Raw genomic sequence first — 14125 nt, 5'->3', positions numbered from 1 at the left:
CTTCCTGGCAGGCTGTTTTCATATGATTAACCCTCCAAGCACAGGTCACCTGATCAGGTTTTTATCATCTACCTATCATGTGGGAAAGGGTGGAAGGCTCCTTCCAGGGTGGTGTAAAATCCTTTTAAGGTGGTTTCCTCTAAGGGCTGGTGGGCTTGTCCCCACCTGTCTTTCTTCCGGCTCTCTTTTGTTATTGTCATTCAACCAGTTTCCTAGCAGAAATGGGAACATTAGTAATGAAGGATAGTAGGAAGAAAGGCAGCCCGGGACAAGGGCATCCCCCCTCCTCCCCGTACCCCTTTTCCTTCTTTCCCCGAAAGAGGAAACCAACCTTAAAAGGAAAAAGACCCCATCCTGTTATTCTAGGTTTTACTCAGTGCCCCAACTTTAAGTCTTTCGTCTGGGAGGACTTAAAACTTGAAATTGGAAGGAGAGGTGAACCATGAGAGACTATGGACTCTGAAAAACAATCAGGGTTTTGAAGCGGTGGGGGGTGGGAGGTTGGAGGAACCAGGTGGTGGGTATTGGAGAGGGCACGGATTGCATGGAGCACTGGGTGTGGTGGAAAAACAATGAATACTGTTACGCCGAAAATAAATTTAAAAAATTAAAATATATATATATATATTAAAAAAAAAAACTTAAACGGGACAGAAAGGAAGGGAATGGCCTTGGGTGTCCTAACCCAGGCCCAGGGCCAGCTCAACAGCCAGTGGGATATTTAAACAAAGAGCCTGATCTGGTGGCCTGCAGATGGCTGGCATATCCTCTGTCAGTGGCCGCCCTCTTGGTCCCCAAGGCTGCGAAACACCACCCTGGAAGGAGCCCTCCTGACTGGGTGACAGGGTTAATCAGATTAAAATAACCCACACCAAGGAGCCCATAAAACCCCCTAGATTTAACCACCAAATCCGCAACCTCCTCGGGTCCCCTCCTTGGGGGCTCTGTACTAATCCCTGAGTAAACTTTGCTTTGCTGCCCACCACACTCTTCACGTGGTCCACCTCTTCATTCTTTGAAGCCACGTGACCAAGAACTTCTGGCACTAAGGGAAAAGAAATCATGCAACATTCATTCTTATTTCTTTATGGCTCAATTTCCTTTAATAAAGCTTTTGCTCTGTAACGAGTTCAAAAACTTTTTGGCCTTTTTTTTTTTTCATACTTCCTAAGTTCTTCAGCAGCTCCCTGATGATTTGTCTCTCTATAAGCTCAAGTAGGGTGGCCATGGGACCAAGTCAGTTCCCTCCAGCGGAAGCAAACAAGTTGGGCTAATGACTTGTGTGTGCATGAGGTGGCTCAGTAAGAGGACGGTTTCCGGGAGAGTTTAAAGATGCAGCTCTCTCTAGATTGGATGCTGTCAGAAGACAGGGGCAATTGGACCTTTGGCTCTCAGTAAATCTTGTCTATGAAGAGGGCAGTTTAGAGTAAGGATGAAGTGGAAGCCATTCAGCAGATGCCACCCAGTTTAGCCAAGACAGAAGGATGTTTGGTACTGTGTGTGCGGCACAATGGCCTTGTTTTTGTCTGTGCCTGGACAACAAGCAGCCTTATTTCGACTCACTTTATCGTGGTCTTGATATTGGTGTTCTGTGAGACTCTGTTCAGCAGGAGCCTACCACACAGTGCTGTGAGGGTGTGTGTGTGTGTGTAAGTGTGTGTATGAGTGTCTGTGTGTGTGTGTCTGTGTGTGTGTGTGTCTATGTATGGACAGCTTTCCCACAGGTTGCGTTTGTTCCTTTCACAACCTTTAACTTCCCCCTGCCTAGCACTAAAGAAATGAATAGATATCATTCGATTTAATTGGGAACTCATTTATTGAGGTCCTTCACCGCCCTCCCTCCCCTGAAGCTCAATGGGTCATGGTTTAATAATCTGGTTGAGGAGGTAAAGGTTGAATGAACCACTGCAGCCTTGAGGCAACTTCACCTTCTTTTCCCTTGTGAATCTGTGACCTGTCTCTCTCAGTGTCTTAGATCACTGTTTCCTTTTTTTTTTTTTAATTTGGTTTTTGATTCTTAGCTGTTCAGTGGATATGACTGTCAAGACAAAACCTGCTCAAGTAAGGAGGTTATCTTGTTCAGCATATTGTACCATGAAGAACACCCCAGATCCAAAGAATGGAGTCTCTTGGTAGGGCGGTGTTGCCTTAGCCTTTTCTAGGGAGGAGTAGACACATGACAGGTGGTGGGGGTTTACAGGTGGGGTGTTTTGCAGTTGGAAGGCTCGCCACATTGAACAGGATTTGCAAGTGCTTATCTCCCTGTCTAGCTGGTTTCAGGGAGACAGAGGGTTCTAATCCCAGCTAATCATTAACAACACAAAGAATGAGGGATTGGACAGGCAGGGTCTGGCTGTGTTAGCAGGTTTAGGCAAAAAGGGAAAGATCTGTGTTAGGCCTTGTCACAGGTGAACAAGGGAGACATGAGAAAGAGTCAAAAGCTGTCTAACTCAAAAATATTGACTATAAAATAAAAAACTAATAAACGCATGGGGGGACTAAAGCATTTACAAGATTCCTTTCACACATAAAATTCACTGACTCGGGGGGGGGGGGGGCGCCCGAGTGGCTCAGTGGGTTAAGCCTCTGCCTTCAGCTCAGGTCATGATCTCAGGGTCCTGGGATAGAGCCCAGCGTCGGGCTCTCTGCTCAGCAAGGAGCCTGCTTCCTCCTCCCTCTCTCTGCCTGCCTCTCTGTCTACTTACGATCTCTGTCTGTCAAATAAATAAATCTTAAAAAAAAAAATTCACTGATTCAAGCCACTGGAAATCTGAAGAAACACATTATTGTGGCATTCAACTAAGCTTCTCTTTTTCCTATAAACTACATTCCTTCTTTTCCTTTTCCTTTCCGCTTTGATTTATACCACTGGGTTTAGGATATTTTAGTTTCAAGTGAAAGAAACTAGACTGAAACTAGCTTTGTGAAAAAGGAAATATAATGATTAAAAAAACAAAAACAAAAACAAAACCCAGGTAAGTCCAGGGAAAGAGCTGGCCTTCACCATACCCAATTATGGGCCAGGGTTTAAAATGCACAAAGACCACATCTTGTATTTCTTTTTCCTCTGTTTTAAACTGAAGACTATAACATCAATTCTTTTTTTTTTTTTAAGATTTTATTTATTTATTTGACAGAGAGAGATCACAAGTAGGCAGAGAGGCAGGCAGAGAGAGAGGAGGAAGTAGTGTCCCTGCTGAGCAGAGAGCCCGATGTGGGGCTCCATCCCAGGACCCCGGGATCACAACCTGAGCCGAAGGCAGAGGCTTTAACCCGCTGAGCCACCCAGGGGCCCCTATAACATCAATTCTTAATTGAGTATCCAGTTTGCTAGCTTGCCCACCAAATTTTGGACTTGCCAGCTCCCAGCCAATTCCTTAAAATAAATCTCACTTTTTCTCTCTTTAGATGAATTGATGGATGGATAAATGATACAGATTATATATCTATGCCTATCTTTATCTCGGTATATTCTATTGGTTCTGTTTCTCTGGAGAATCCTAATACAGGTATGAATAAGTAATGTGCCAAAATAACTTTTGTCTAACTCAAGGATATTAAATATAAAATAAAAAATTAATAAATGCATGGTGGGACTAAATCATTTGCAAGATTCCTTTCACGTATAAAATTCACTGACTCAAGCCACTGGAAGTCTGAAGAAACACATTGTGGCATTCATCTGTTTCTGTTTTTCCTATAAACTACATTCCTTCTTTTCCTTTTCCTTTCCGCTTTGATTTATCCCACTGGGTTTAGTATATTTTAGTTTCAAGTGAAAGAAACTAGACTGAAACTAGCTTAGTGAAAAAGGAAATGTAATGATTAAAGGAAAACAAAAACAAAAACCCAGGTAAGTCCAGGGAAAGAGCTGGCCTTCGCCACGCCCAGTTATGGTCCAGGAATTAAAATGCACAAAGACCACATCTTGTATTTCTTTTTGCTCTGTTGTAAGAGATCACTCTAATAGCTAGTGATTCTGGACCACAGAGTGCAAATCTTCACCAATAGCACAAGCAAAAATCCAGGGCACGGCTGAGGAGCCTGGCTTGAGTCCAGGTTGCTGAGGCCTGGGGCAAAGGCCAGTTGATTGGCTGGCTTACCGGGTGGAACAGGGGCAGTTCTTGAAGAAATAAGAGAAGGAGGTCTGCTTATAGGAAGGAAGAGGAAGGGGAGGCAGCTCCAAAACCTTGTTTTCTACACTGTTGTTTGTTCAGAATTCTTTGGCAGATGAGGATCATTTCAAGTTGGGACTGCTGAGGAAGAGCTAGGGAAAGGGTAGGGCTGCATTCTGAATGGATCCAAGGAAAGAACTAGTCCAATTTCCCGTCTGGAGGTGGTGAAAGCCTATTAACTCCCTTCCTTCGCTATTCTGATTTTAATATTCTCAGGACAGATTGAGGATTGGTTGGCAGATGAATTAATTAGTGTTCTTTGGTTGCGGGAAATGAAATTCAATTGTTAAGGCTCAATAACTTCGACAAAGCCTTAGTTAAAATGAAAAGAAACAATAGCTCCCAATGGTGTTTAATAAGAAGTCTAGAAATACCTTGAGGAATGGTGAAAATGGTCTTTGGACAGCAAGTACAAAATATGAAAACCTATGAGTTCATAATCACCCTGCCCCCACTCCAAAAAAGAAACCCTGTTGGTTGACTTGAGAACAACAATTCATTGTTCTCAAGATCAATTAATGAAAGGTAAAGGTAAAAAAATCAAGTATGTATCCTGTCATTCCTAACTGCCGTACTATTTTCAGGATAACCTGTTAGAAGGAAAGCTCTTCTTTATAAAATAATTCCGGCTAATAAATGCAAAAAAGAATATTAGAATTAGAACATTACCATTTTGGAAGCCCTAATAAAATACCAGATCCAGAAAATGATCATCAATGTCTATTAAATCCATTAGGTAAAATGTTAATGGGAAACTTTTTTTAAAGAGATGGATCAGGCTGGAGGCATCTAAACTCGTAATTTAAACAACACTAAAAGTGGGATATGCAGACACTATGTTCCTCCTGGTGTGTTGCAATAGGAAGTACACAGTCCTGTGTATGAATTATTCTTGCCAGAAAAATTGACCCTGAATCTAATCGGGAATCTAGATCTAAATACTAGTTTTCGGGAAATGTAGGAAATACAGGAACAAGGTAAAATGAAGTGAAAACACAAAGATACCATGTTTGGATCCTGATTTGAGCAGATAAACTCTTTGAGAGTGAGCAAGGGAGAGCGATGCATTATGTAGAAAACCACAAGAATATTTGTTCTAAAGGACAAATAGGAACTGTTTCTTCAATAGATCCGTTTGTTTGTTTGTTTGTTTGTTTGTTTGTTTTTTAAAGGTGGGAATTGGCAGGGCGCCTGGGTGGCTCAGTGGGTTAAGCCGCTGCCTTCGGCTCGGGTCATGATCTCAGGGTCCTGGGATCGAGTCCCGCATCGGGCTCTCTGCTCAGCGGGGAGCCTGCTTCTCTCTCTCTCTCTCTCTGCCTGCCTCTCCATCTACTTGTGATCTCTCTCTGCCAAATAAATAAATAAAATCTTAAAAAAAAAAAAAAGGTGGGAATTGGCAAAGATGTGTAGCAAAGGGAACCCTTGTTCACTGTTTGTCAGAATGTAAAATGGCACAGCCACTCTGGAAACAGTATGGCAGTTCAACAAAAAATTAAAAATAAGATTACTAAATGAGACAACAATGACACTTTGAGTATATATCCAAAAAACTTGAAAGAGGGATCTTTTTTTTTTTTTGGTCAGAGAGAGAGAGAGGGAGAGAGAGCGAGCACAGGCAGACAGAATGGCAGGCAGAGGCAGAGGGAGAAGCAGGCTCCCCGACGAGCAAGGAGCCTGATGTGGGACTCGATCCCAGGACGCCGGGATCATGACCTGAGCCGAAGGCAGCTGCCCAACCAACTGAGCCACCCAGGCGTCCCTGAAAGAGGGATCTTGAAGAAATATGTACACACTCTTGTTCATAGCAACATTACTCACAATAGGCAAAAGTTGGAAACAACCTAAGTGTCCAAGGGGAGATGGGTAGACAAACAAAATGTGGTCTATGCATACACTAGAATATTACTCAGCGTTAAAAAGGAAGCATGTTCTGGGCCCCCGGGTGGCTCAGTCAGTTAAGTGTCTGCCTTCAGAAAGGAAGCATGTTCTGACACTTGCTACAACATGGATGAATCTTGAGAACCTTGAGTTGTTGTTTAATGGGAATAGAGTTCTGGAGATTGGTTGCACAACTACATGAATGTACTCAACACTACTGAACTGTACACTTAAATGGTTAAGATGGAAAATTTCATGTAATGTGTATTTTTTTAAGATTTTATTTATTTATTTGACAGAGAGAGATCACAAGTAGGCAGAGAGGCAGGCAGAGAGAGGGGGAAGCAGGCTCCCTGCTGAGCAGACAGCCTGATGCTAGGCTCCATCCCAAGACCCTGGGATCATGACCTGAGCCAAAGGCAGAGGCTTTAACCCACTGAGCCACCCAGGCACCCCTAATGGTAAACTTTTCAACCAAGTTTTTTCTTAAGTAACCCAGAGTTGGTTTCTGTTCCATGGAACATTCAACTATAAAAGCCATTGATTCAACTATAAAAATGACCTTTGATTCAACTATAAAAATGATGAATTTGATTCAACTATTCAACTATTGATTCAACTATAAAATGACCTTTAACCCAGTATTGCTGATGGTTATCATTTTGGTGAATTTTGTTGAATATTTTTAATATCTTGTGTTTTTCTGTGAATTTCTCCCCTGAACAAAATTGAAAAAACTGTTGTTGTTCTAACTACCTAACAATTTTTGAATAATTATTCCTACTTTCAAACCTCACAACAACCCTATGAAGTAGGGATGAGTTTTATTCCAATTCTTCAGGTGAAAAAATTTGATGTTATTTTGTATCCTTATTCGTAAGCATTTCCCTATACCAACTTTTTGTAAACATGAGTTTCAGTGAGTGGATAATATTATTTTATAAATGTACCATTAATTTATCAATCCCTTCCATTGAACTTTTATGTCATTTCCAAGTTTTTGCTATTACAAATAGTATAATAAACATTCTTGCACGCGATTCTTTTTTTTTTTTTTTAAGATTTTATTTATTTGAGAGAGAGAATGAGTGACAGAGGGGAGGGGTGGGGGGAGAGGGAAAAGCAGACTCCGTGCTGAGCAGGGAGCACCATGTGAGCTCAATTCCAGGACCCTGAGATTATTATGACCTGAGACAAAGTCAGTTGCTTAACCAACTGAGCCACCTAGGCACCCCCAGCATGTGATTCTTTATTCAAGTATCTATTTATCCACAAAATAAATCAAGATACTCACAGACACATTCAAAACTATGGGGGTTTGATGCCCAAGTGCTGAGTCTAGTTCCCTGAAGGGGGTTGGTGGGGCCACTCTCCTCCCCCTTGGGTGCCCACTGCCTCTGTAAGGGTTGGAGACAAAACAAACACTGAACCTTATTTGGGCTTTCACCTTTTGTCATAGACGTGAAAATCCTCTTTGGATTTTTTCCAGTTAGGAAAAAGTAATGTAGGTCTTTCAGCCAAGAGGCAGAGTGTGAACTTTGAAAAGCAGGTGATACTTGTAATTCAGTTTAATAACTAAGGAGTTTTTTTCCCCCATCTTCATTTCTAAGTTTCATGAGAGAAGAGATGCTTTTTGAAAGTTACTTAAAAAAAAAAAAAAAAAAAAGAGGAGTGCCTGGGTGGCTCAGAGGGTTAAGCCTCTGCCTTCGCTCTGGTCATGAACTCAGGGTCCTGCAATCCAGCCCCAGCTCTCTGCTCAGCAGGAAGCGGGCTTCCCCCTCGCTCTCTGCCTGCTGCTCTGCCTATTTGTGATCTCTCTCTCCGTCAAATAATTAAATAAAATCTTTTTTTTTTTAAAGGAAAAAAGAAAAATCTCTTGGAAGAAAATGCTTGGATTGTACTATTAAAAATGGAAGGCATTAGGCATTTAAAACTAAATTGGAAAAGTTAAACACAGAATTACCATATGACCTGACAATCCCATTCCTAAATCTGTAGCAAAAGAATTGAAAACAGATACTAAACAAATACTCGTACATGAAAATTCCTAACAGCATTATTCACATTAGCCAAGAAGTGGAAACGGCCTCCATGTCCATCAAATGATGAATTCATAAATAACACATGGTATGCCCACACAAGGGGATATTATTCAGCATAAAAAGGAATACAATTACTGATACATGCTACAACATGGATGGACGAGGAAAACCCTGTTTCGCAAAAGAAGCCAGACACAAAAGGTCACAAACAGTATGATTGGGTGAATCCAAAATGCCCCAAATAGGTAAATCGATACAGAGAAAGCAGACTGGTGGTTGCCGGGGTCTGTGGAAGAGGGGAAGGGGAGTGACTGCTCACCGACATGGGGATTTCCTTTCGGGGTGGGCAAAATATTTTGGAAGCAGAGGTGATGGTTGCGCAACTTTGTGAATGCCTAATATACACCTTAAAACGGTTTGATGTATGTTATACGAACTTTACTTCAATATAAAGAAATGGAATTGGCAGCTAAAATACTGAAACAACGTGAGTCTTTCTCGCATTCATTTTGCAAACCGGTTAGTTACTCCGGTTCAGCCCTCTGAGAGGTCCGGGAGAGCTGGCTCTGTAGCCACGCCGAGAGCGTGCCTCCCTCCATGGGGCGGGGCTTGTGGGGCGGGGCTTACCGGGACGGGCCTCGTCGGGGGCGGGGTCAGGGGCGCGGCGGAGCGCCCGGCCAGGAGGGGGCGCGTCCCGGACTGGCTTCGCCGGTTGCCCGGAGAACCCGCGACAACAAAAGGCCCGAGCGGCGGCGGCGACGGCCGGGAGGAGCGAAGCTGGGTAGTCCTGCGCTGTGCTCGCCGCCGGAGCCCGGGGCTTTCTCGAGCTGGTCAGTGAGTGGAGGGCCGGCCTGGCGGGGCCGGGTGCGGTGTGGCGCCCGCGCTCCGGCTCGCTGTTGAGGGGAGGGGGCGCATCCTAGGGGTGGGGGGTTCGGGGGCCGCTGCGAGATGGCTCGTGGATGTGGAGGGCGGTTGGGGCGCCTGCAAAGCCGAGGACGGCGCCGGAGGGGGCTGGGGTCGGTGCTGGGAACTCCTCCGAACGGCCTGGGGGAAGTGGGGTCCCCCTGGAGGTAGAAGGTCCCGGGAATTAGGGACGCGCGGGAACGCCAGACGGAACCCCGCTAAGTCAGATCCTGTTTCTGGCGCTGGTGCTTCCAGCTGCGGGAGCCGAAGGGGATGGGAAGGCCCACCCTCATTGGGGTTTCGTTTTGTCACCGGCCTCGTTTTCCGTGCGGATGTTGAAACTTTGGTGCAACCCGAACGCTGTAGGAGTCTCAAAGCCTCCTCCCTCAGAGGCAGGTTTCGTTGGGAAAGAACAGTGCCCAAGTTCTTTATTTGAAACATCTTTTAAATAACACCCTCTCTCTCTCCAAGTTTGCAGATCTTGGTTTTTCTACTTTACTTTCTCTGTTCTCTAGTTATTATGCATTTGGGACCTTTTCTGAGATACTTGGGATTCATTGTTCATTTGCTGGGATGTTTCTTACGGAAATATTAGCAAACCAAAATATTTAGACAACCACTATTTCTGGAAAGCCACGGGCACTGGATGGCAACAGTATTTGGAGACACTTCTTTTTGATCAGTGACATGGCGTCAGTGATCAAAGATCCTCTTGCCTTTCTCTGATTTCAAAACTCCATGGAGTATGCCTAAATATCACTAGCCAATCAGATTTCACCTTTCATTACATTTATTGGTGACATGATACATATGGTTCTGATGACTGCAATTGATCAGAATCTAAACTTTAAGTGCTGTGAATTTTTTAATACTTAAATTCTTGGATATTAATCTTTGGCAAGCCATAGATTTAGGGCCCTTATTTATTAAAATAGATAGAATTTCTTTTGTGGGGCGCCTGGGTGGCTCAGTGGGTTGGGCCGCTGCCTTCGGCTCAGGTCATGATCCCGGGTCCTGGGTTCGAGCCCCACATCGGGCTTTCTGCTCAGCAGGGAGCCTGCTTCCTCCTCTCTCTCTACCTGCCTCTCTGCTTACTTGTGATTTCTCTCTGTCAAATAAATAAATAAAATCTTAAAAAAAAAAAGAATTTCTTTTGTGCTTGTAGCAAAACTTTCCCATTGTGAAAGCCTAGAAAGTGAAAATATCCCAATTACACTGCACCTTTTATTAGCAGTTTTGTTGGAAATAGTTAGGTTTGGCTTAACATAGACCATGACTTCTGTTTTAATGTGATGGTATAAATAAAAAAATCTATATAATAAAAACTTCAAATGTAGATATTTAGAGACATTTGGAAGAAACAACTCATACAGCATCCTTGTAGTTTATTTGGAAAGTTTTCCAGTACCAAGTAATCATGGACTCCTTTAGGATCCAAGAAAAGATATATTGTACATATGAATATTTTTTCACAGCTGATTTTAACTAGAATGGTTAAAACTGCCAAGGTAGGTACATCTTTTTGTTGTGGCCATTAAATGCAGCATGTTGACTCTGTTTTGGGATTTTGCAGCCCAAGGGAGCTGACATTTTTTTAACTCTCAGTGGGCTTTTAGTAGAGTGATGTATTTGTTATTGTGATCCTTTTCAGACTATCCATTCACAGAATTATAATGCACAGTACTGCTGCAGAGTTTTTTAAAGGCTAGTGAATATTAAATATGTCTTTATTAACATTTCCATAGCAAGTAGAGCTGAAGATGTTATTTTAGTCTATTAATAGTCTACTAGGTTAATAGTCTGCTACTAGTTAATAGTCTACTACTACTAGTCTACTAGGTTACTTAATGAGACTGTGCAAGACTCCACTTATTCAAGGAGTCCAGCGACACCCGAAACTGATTATTTTTTATTATCTACACTTAAACATTATCAAGACTATTTGTTACATTTTCTTTTTAGCTTTTTTTTTTTAAATTTTAAGACTTTATGATTTATTTGTCAGGGAGAGAGAGCACAAGCAGAGGAGTGGTAGAAGCAGAGGGAGAAGCAGAGTCCCCCCGAGCAGGGAGCCCAACTCAGGACTCCATCCCAGCACCTAGGAATATGACCTGAGCTGAAGGCAGATGCTTAACCGACTGAGCCACCCAGGTGTCCCTCTCTTTAGCTTTTATATGGTGTAAGCTTCATCCTACCAAACCTGAACATTCATGTAAAAGTTTTTATGAAAACTTTATGTTTGTATTTCTCTTGGTTATATACCTAAGGAGTGGCGTTGCTGGGTCAGATGACAATTATGTTTTAACTTTCTGAGGAACTGCCAGACTCTTTTCCAAAGTTGAGTGCATCATTTTATGTTTCCCTCTGGAGTATGTGAAGGTTCCTTCCATATTCTCTATGTTTTCACTGACACTTGTTTTTGTCATTTAAAAAAAAAATTTATTTTTTGGGGTGCCTGGGTGGCTCAGAGTGTTAAGTCTCTGCCTTCAGCTCAGGTCATGGTTCCAGGGTCCTGGGATCAAATCCCACATTAGGCTCTCTGCTCAACAGGAGCCTGCTTCTTCCTCTCCCTCTGCCTGCCAGTTCCTCTGTTTGTGCTCTCTCTCTCTGTCAGATAAATAAAATCTTTTAAAAAATTATTTATTTATTTATTTGAAAGCGTGTGGGAGAGGGAGAGCACAAGCATGAGGGAGGAACAGAGGGAGAGGGAGAAGCAGGCTCCCTGCTGAACAGGGAGGCCTATGAGGGGCTGGATCCTGGGACTCCAGGATCATGACCTAAGCTGAAGGCAGATGCCCAAGCAGCTGAGCCACCCAGGTACCCCTCACCAACATGTGTTTTGATCTGTCTGTTTAAAAAATTTTTGATACTTTAATATCCATCTTTTTAAAAATTGAAGTGCATTTGACATAACACTGTTATGTTAGTTTCTGGTGTACAGACAAGTGTATGTGGTGTGCTATGCTCACCACAAGTGCAGCTATCATCTGTCACCATTCAGTGCTATTACAGTACCATTGACCCTATGCTATAATTTTTATCCCTTGACTCATTCATTTCATAACTGGAAGGCTGTACTCCCACTCCTCTTCACCCATTTTGCCCATCTCTCCAACCTGCTACCGTCTGGCCACCATCAGTTTGTTCTCTGTATTTATGGGTCTGATTCTGCTTTTTATTAGTTTGTTTTGTTTTGTAGATTCCACATATAAGGGAAGTTATATGGGGCACACCTGGCTGGCTCAGTCCATTGAGTATATAATCCTTAGTCTCATACGTGAGATTTGAGCCCCACATTGGGTGCAGAGATTACTTAAAAATAAATACATAAATAAATAAACATTAAACAGAAAGGAAAAAGTTATATGGTATTTGTCTTTCTCTATCTGACTTGTTTCACTTACCATAAGACCCTCTAGGTCCCTCCATATTTTGCAAATGGCAAGATTTCGTTCACTTTTATGGCTGAGTAATATTCCATTGCATATATATACACCACATCTTCTTTATCCATTCACTTATTCATGGATGCTTGGGTTGCCTCCATATCTAGGCTCTTGTAAATAATGATAGTAAACATAATGGTACATACATCTTTTTGAATTAGTGTTTTTGTATTCGTTGGTAAAATACCCAGAAGTACAATTAGAGGATCATAGGTTAGTTCTATTTTTAATGTTTTGAGGAAGCTCCATACTGTTTTCCAGAGTGGCTGCACTAGTTCACATTCCCACCGATCATGGTTGAGGGTTCCTTTTTCTCCACATTCTTGCTAACACTTGTTATTTCTTGTCTTTTTTTTTTAATAATTAAAAAAATTTTTATAAACTTATAATGTATTATTAGCCACAGGGGTACAGGTCTGTGAATCGCCAAGTTTACACACTTCACAGCACTCACCATAGCACATACCCTCCCAATGTCCATAGCCCCACCATCCTCTCTGTACCCCCCTCCGCTTGGCAACCCTCAGTTTGTTTTGTGAGATTGAGAGTCTCTTATGGTTTGTCTCCCTCCCGATCCCATCTTGTTTCATTTATTCTTTTCCTACCCCCCAAATCCCCTACATTGCAACTCCATTTCCTCTTATCAGGGAGATCATATGATAGTTGTCTTTCTCCTGAATTGACTTATTTTGCTAAGCATAATACCCTCTTGTTCCATCCACATCATTGCAAATGACAAGATTTCCTTTCTTTTGATGGCTGCATAGTATTCCATTGTATATATATACCACATCTTCTTTATCCATTCATCTGTTGATGGACATCTAGGTTCTTTCCATAGTTTGGCTATTGTGCACATTGCTGCTATAAACATTTGGGTGCATGTGCCCCTTAGGATCACTATGTTTGTATCTTTAGGGTAAATACCCAGTAGTGCAATTGCTGGGTCATAAGGTAGCTCTATTTTCAACTTTTTGAGGAATCTCCATGCTGTTTTCCAGAGTGGTTGCACCAGCTTTCATTCCCACCAACAGTGTAGGAGGGTTCCCCTTTCTTCATATCCTCACCAGCATCTGTCATTTCCTGACTTGTTAATTTTAGCCATTTTGACTGGTTTGAGGTGGTATCTCACTGTGGTTTTGATTTGTATTTCCCTGATGCCGAGTGATGTGGAGCACTTTTTCATATGTCTCTTGGCCATCTGGATGTCGTCTTTGCTATTTCTTACCTTTTTGATTCTAGCCATTCCGACAGGTGGGAAGTGATACCTCATTGTAGGTTTGATTGTATTTCCCTGCTGGCTGATGATGTTGAGTATCTTTGCATGTGCTTATTAGCCATTTTTCATATCTTTGAGGAACAAAACTTTTAAATTTGATTAAATCCATTTCATCTGTTCATACTTGTAAAGCTTATTGCTTTTGCTTTTGGAGTTTTACCTGAGAAACCATTGCCAAACCCAAGATTATCAAGAGTTACCCCTATATTTTCATCTAAGAATATTATGAGTTTTAGCTCTTATGGTTAGCTCTTATGGTTAGGTGAACGATTTTGAATCAACTTTTGTATATGATGTGAAGCAGGAGTCCAGTTTCATTCTTATGCATGTGGATATCCACTTGTGTCAACATTTGTTGAAAAGTCTGTTCTTTCCCCGTTGAATTGTCTTGGCATTCTTGTC

At 42.2% G+C, this 14125-nt stretch overlaps 1 protein-coding gene across 1 annotated transcript in view; it reads left to right on the top strand.

Annotated features, from left to right (window-relative positions):
- The first annotated feature begins 8750 nt into the window (after positions 1 to 8750).
- KIF27 (kinesin family member 27) overlaps positions 8751 to 14125 on the top strand; it is a 99661-nt gene continuing 94286 nt past the window's right edge. Inside the window, exon 1 of the mRNA XM_047699673.1 lies at positions 8751 to 8925. The gene's annotated coding sequence lies outside the window, so the exon portion shown is untranslated. The remainder of the gene's footprint in view (positions 8926 to 14125) is intronic.

Source organism: Lutra lutra, chromosome 13 (genome assembly GCF_902655055.1).
Source record: "Lutra lutra chromosome 13, mLutLut1.2, whole genome shotgun sequence".
NCBI lineage: Eukaryota > Metazoa > Chordata > Mammalia > Carnivora > Mustelidae > Lutra > Lutra lutra.
Note: the sequence above shows the minus strand (reverse complement) of the source record. Positions and strands in the feature narration are given on the sequence as shown.